A 6311-nucleotide genomic window follows, 5' to 3' on the forward strand; every position below is an offset into this window, starting at 1 on the left:
TTTATTGGCCTTCTCTTAATTAGATTTGACACCCGTGTCATTCGTGTCCCTGGATGTCGAAAGAAGGTTCTGCTCGGCTTCAGTGCTGATGGTAGTTGTGTTATGATTCTCATCTTTCGTCTTATTACCAACGGTAGCTGGTTCTGGAAAAAAAATTGGCTAATTAGTTGTCGTCTACACTGAAAAATGATTGGATTCTTGAACATTTTTTTTATTTCTGAAGTTATATTGGTTCGTATTAGACCACAACATATATACGTATATGAATATGAGGTTACCGTAAAAGTTGCCATCGCCTGTCCTGAAATTTGTAAAACCTCAAAAATCAAAAAGATTTTTGGAACTCTATATATGTTGGGATCACCGTAACTGCAATTACGGTGATCAGTTAAACATCAGTGATATACCACATCAATTGAAATATTAACAAATTGGACAAATTAAATATAGCGGTTTTAAATTCTTATAAGGCAAAACTATCTCTCTTGACTGTACGATACTCTGAGTGTATTTTTCCTCTCACTCGGAATCAAACGTGTCTAATTTTTGTCTTTCCTGGTTATACTAACAATTTGATTATAAAAAAAAAGATAACATTTTTAAATACCTTCTGTGTTAAGCCATTTGAACATCTCCATAGCTCCTACGAAAATCTGCATAGCAAGTACAATCATCTGAAAATAAAAACATAATTTGACTTTCCAACCATAGAAATTCAAGGACAGGAATATAAATTGTATCTACAGTAATCTATACATGTAACTGTTCTCCCTTACTTAAACTAGTAATAAGCATTAACCAGCAATATTGAAATATGACAAATTTTTCCCGTTTTTGAAGAAGAAAAAAACCAGAACCTAATGACATAAACATTAACAACATTCATGATTTTTGTAAAAGTGACAATTCAAAAGTAAAATCATTGGTTTCAGTATTGAAAAGGTTCAGTCACACAAAGGCATAAACCACGTTTTTCTCATGACTTTATACATTTCTGTACTTAGTCTTAGAAGAAAATAATTGTTTGCGCGTTAATTTTATTTTTATGCAGTTATTAATTTGATTTTATATTATGAACTGCATCGAAAAACTATACTCACGTTGACGAAATTTCGTTTAAGAAATAGTAGCAAACTCTGGAACAAAGATATAACAAAACCGTTTCGAAGTGGACAAAAAGTTTCGTAGTTGACATTAACCCTATCATATGTTAATAAAAATATAATAAAAATTACATGAAACTAACCCTTGTTATTTGTTTTGCACGAATATGATTGAAAAAAGATTTTAAAAAGACTGCATGGTAGTGGTAGTGTCCACTACGAAATGTTTTCTCCCATACTTGTTTCGTAGGGGACCGTTTCGTAAGGGACGTATTCGCATGTTTTATTTTTTTCCCACAATCCCTATATTGCAATAGTAACAAGACTGATTGTATTTATCAAAGTATTTATCAAGCTGTACACTGATATTTTTTTCATAATTTTAAAACCAGATACTGAAGGAGATTTGACCCGTTTCGTAGTGGACATTAATTATCAAAATACGGTATCACTCTGGTCCATTTGATGTGCTCAATTTTTCCTACCAACTATTTAATTGTCGTTATAAAAGCATCACTTCTTTTGTAAGACCCTAATGTTTATATCTCTTGCAAACAAAAATTACATTGATTTTATAAAACTGCTTATTGGCAAATTTTAATGACTTCGTTTCGTAGTGGACATTTTGTGAAGGACACACCTTCTGAAATTCAAAAACCTATATTGAAAGCTGTTTATTAAAATATTTTGGCTCTGAACATACTTTTGAATTATTAAAGAATTTATGTAAAATAAAAAAAAAACATTTATTTTTTTCATTTTTTTACGATATTTTAGAGGATGAATGTTGAACAGGCGGTCTATGGACATGCCATTTTGGTTGTTTTGGACCATTCAGGAGCCAATATCTTATCAATCCCTCTAAAAATAAACTGTTTCTTTGCTGAAAATGTAAAATCTAATTCAATGTACTGACTGCACAAAAATATACTTGCAAAGATCAAACACATTTTTATTTTAAAGTGGCTGGGACAAGAAAATACGTTTTTATTGAAAAACGCCCATATATGGTGTTGTGCTATTTTCTTCGAATAATAGTTAACAATATCCACTTGGTGTCTTCTGCATCTTTTTTTATTCTCTTAGACAAAAATGTTACAAAGATACAAAAAATCAATTGTCTAAGGAGGAACGAAATTCATTTAATAAAGCTTAGATATTAACATCTTGTTAATTCATACAAAATGAGAAAATGTGGTAGGGCTGTAGATGGAACAACTGTCCACCAGACATCAAATGACATAGAATAAAGCAACTTAATTTATAGGCTATCATACGTTTGGAAAAAAACCAGCAATAAAGAAATGTGTTCCTTCATAATTGTTTTTCATTTTTATGACAACATATCCAAAGCATATTTTAACCTGGAGTGCTGGATTTTTCTTGATATTTTCGATTTCTCAGGCTTACGGAATTGAGAGTATTGTGTCAGGAACCCAGACTACACACAGTTAAGAAGTTACTACACGACATGATGTAGTGCTCTTCATCACCGATGTCAATTGATTTACAAAGGTTATACTTGGCCTTGGGCACCGCGATCATATGTCTCCTGTCAAGGGACGTCATAATTTATATTGTTACCAAAGGCGACGCTCCTTAGTTGTGTATTAGTCATCTGTGGTTTGTTTGCTTGAAATCAGCGTTACTGAGCTCAGTGATACCGTATTTTGATAATTAATGTCCACTACGAAACGGGTCAAATCTCCTTCAGTATCTGGTTTTAAAATTATGAAAAAAATATCAGTGTACAGCTTGATAAATACTTTGATAAATACAATCAGTCTTGTTACTATTGCAATATAGGGATTGTGGGAAAAAAATAAAACATGCGAATACGTCCCTTACGAAACGGTCCCCTACGAAACAAGTATGGGAGAAAACGTTTCGTAGTGGACACTACCACTACCATGCAGTCTTTTTAAAATCTTTTTTTAATCATATTCGTGCAAAACAAATAACAAGGGTTAGTTTCATGTAATTTTTATTATATTTTTATTAACATATGATAGGGTTAATGTCAACTACGAAACTTTTTGTCCACTTCGAAACGGTTTTGTCCACTACGAAACGCATCAAAATGTCCACTACGTAACATGAGTTGAAACTTCATATGTGAGGTACTGTATTTACTTTATCGATAAAAACGGTTTTCCAATTCAGAAAAAAATTAATATTTTTCTAGTATTTAAAGTAAACAAACTGGAATGTCTATAGGAAACATTTAAAATTGCAAAAAATATGTGTGTTTAGAAGAAGTTTCGTAGGGGTCAAAAGTCCCCTACGAAACAGTTCACAAATTATGAAAATAACATCATTTTAAAAGAAAATTTCTGAAATTTACGCTTTTATTGAAAAACGCCCATATATGCCAATACAATATTAAATCGTGTTCTATTGTTCATGTTTGACCTCTTCCGTTAGCAAGTTGTACATATGTTATGGGTATATTAAATGATCATGAAGAGGTTGGGTTGCGGAATTGAACAGCTGCATACGGTAGTTGTTCCCATACTGTAGCTGTTCCTTTGCCTTTTTTTCGTGTGCATGTCCTGGTTTTGTCTCTTAGAGTAGATTGATACATGCACCCCCCTTTTGTGCTTAAGAATAATAAATGACAGTATATATATTATTATTCGTTTTTGCAAGTTCAAGCTTTTAGCCCATCCACAATTAAAATCCGAATAAAAAATAATTAAATCGCATATGGTGGAGTTTACGTTGCTTAGTCTTTAGTTTTCTATTTTGTGTCTGGTTAACTATTATTTGTCTATTAGTCTTCGTCTTTTTAGTTTTTAGCCATGGCGTTACCAGTTTATTTTTGATCTAAAAGTTTGACAGTCCCTCTGGTATCTATCGCCGCACTTTAAGATGTTTCAATTTTTGTTTTCCTGAGACAAAAAAAATAATGTTTGGATATAAATTTGTTAAGACCCTTCAATTAAAAATCACGATACCTTGAAAATTTGACTGACTTATACAATGCACCGTATAAACGAGGGTCTGGACTTTTGGGGTCCTTCAGTTCTGCATTCTTTATTTTGTTAGGTCACGTTTTTAATTCCTTATATGTCTTGTCCAGTATTCTTTACTTTTTTTAAATTTGAGAACCTTTGTGTTCTCTATTCGTTATATTCAAGCATCCTTTTCTTCTCTTTTTTTCATTTTTGTCCTGTTTTCCTGTATGCTTTATTTTTTTTTACATTTGTTCTGCATATTTGGTCTATTATTCTCTATTCTGCAAACCCCATCTAAACCCTCATAAATAACACATTTTTATTGTAAGTCTATCTCCTTCCATCTAAATTACAACATATCTGCATTGTTTCACATATGTGCATGACAAATCCCTATAAAACATTGCAAATTACTAAATATGATCTAATAAAAATCAGTATCTTATGTTTCTATCATCCCAACACACAATAAATTAGTTTTTCTGTCAAAAATGTAATTAATAAACACATTTGAAACAAAATAATAGCATAAGATGCACAATCAGAGATTACCGATTTAAAAGATTATTATATGCAATTTCACGGATGCAGTTTTAGGTAGAAATGTCTTTGATATATAATGCGAACAAGTACTTAAGGTTAACGAAAATACAATAGGCGTTTAATAAAATACCATTGATAATGAAGTTTATAGTCCGTAGAGTGATGTAAATCTAATTGATTTAAAAAAAAATCCACACAGACAGCATTTCTCATCCAGCGACCTATTGTAATGTCGTAGATAAAACTATCACATTGAAAATTTAGATTATTAGTCCACTACCGACGATGCCGAAGGGATCTTTAGGTATGCACTCCGTCCGTCTATTTGTCTGTCCATCAGTCCAGAAAATGAGTTTTCCACATTTCGATCGTTCTTCATGCTTGAAGATATTGATTTTAATAAGTAGTATATAGTTTTATCATGGTAAGTAACAGGTCAACGGATAGAATTTTGTTCCGGTCTAAATGATTTTGTGCCAAATTGTGGTCCTTGGACTTGAAAATATCCAATCAAATAATCAGTTTTCCATACATTTTTTCATTATGTTTGAACGTATTAATTTATAACTTGTTGTTTGTTATATAGTTTACACCATGACAAGGTACAGGTCAAGTTATCATTTTGTTCCAGTACAATGAATTTTTAACCGGTAGGAAACTACAAATGTATGTATTAACATGCAATACTCTCAGAATGCTTGCTTATGTGGAGGTTTGTCTCATCGACAGTCACATCATATATAATACACTAACTAATGGGGTCCTTTCTATCAATTATCTGACGTTTTGAATACTCTCAAATATTGCCTATTTCAGTTTTTTTTTAAATGAGACTATGAAATTATCAAGGAGTGTTTTTTTTTTTATTTTTGCATTTTATTTTCATTGGGCTACATTATTTGCCTATTTAACAAAGCAAGCGTCCTGCAGTTTCCAGCATATTTTGACCCTGATTTCAAAACTGAATTGTCTTTTATATCATTGTTTAAGTGATTTTTTATCAGGTGGTTATAGCTGGATGGTGCACATTTTTATTTTCATGTTTAAGACATATTCCAAAATTTCAAAATGCTTCCAACTTGATGAAGCTTTATATGATTGTTAAATGCCTGCTGTTTCTATAGAAATACCAGAAATGTGAGAAAATCCAAATTCTCTAAATGTTCTGAAAATTTACAGAAAGATGTATATTAAACTTATATGTGTGTATTCGCCTCCGGGGGAGGGAGTTTCTAGGTGCATCGAAGACCCATTGGTGGGCTTCTGCTGTTATCTGCTCTTTGCCCGGGTTGTTGTCTCTTTGACACATTCCCCATTTCAATTCTCAATTTTATCAACTGTTTAAAGTTTTAAAATTGGCTGCCGCTCAGAGGCAATGGGGAAAGGTGGTCATTTTAGTTTTGATTTCCTGAATCATTAAGTCTTAAGGATTCAGTTGTTGGTGGTTGCACGTTTTTGGTTAGGCCCGTTGATGGAGTGTCAGTAAAACCGGTATTTAATAATTTAATAATTTCTGTCATTTTTTTTTTTTTTTTTTTATGTATTTAGGATAATTGATAAATTAATTAACATCCCATTTATCCATTAACAATACTTTGTACGGAAGTTTTGAACTGTATGACAAACATTGCCTTTGTATTTTCTTGAATGGATTCTTTTTATTTTACAATCCATAAATTGAAGGCGTATTTTCACTTCAGATCTGATA

General features: G+C 31.8%; 1 long non-coding RNA gene across 1 annotated transcript; it reads right to left on the reverse strand.

The window, feature by feature from the left end:
* Positions 1-1156, reverse strand: LOC134727013 (uncharacterized). Its single transcript, XR_010108702.1, has 3 exons — positions 1101-1156; positions 608-674; positions 1-143 (listed from the first exon to the last, which is right to left on the reverse strand). It is a non-coding gene; the product is annotated as an uncharacterized LOC134727013 (long non-coding RNA).
* Between the last annotated feature and the right edge of the window lie 5155 nt (positions 1157-6311).

The sequence above is a fragment of the Mytilus trossulus genome, chromosome 7 (assembly GCF_036588685.1).
Source record: "Mytilus trossulus isolate FHL-02 chromosome 7, PNRI_Mtr1.1.1.hap1, whole genome shotgun sequence".
NCBI lineage: Eukaryota > Metazoa > Mollusca > Bivalvia > Mytilida > Mytilidae > Mytilus > Mytilus trossulus.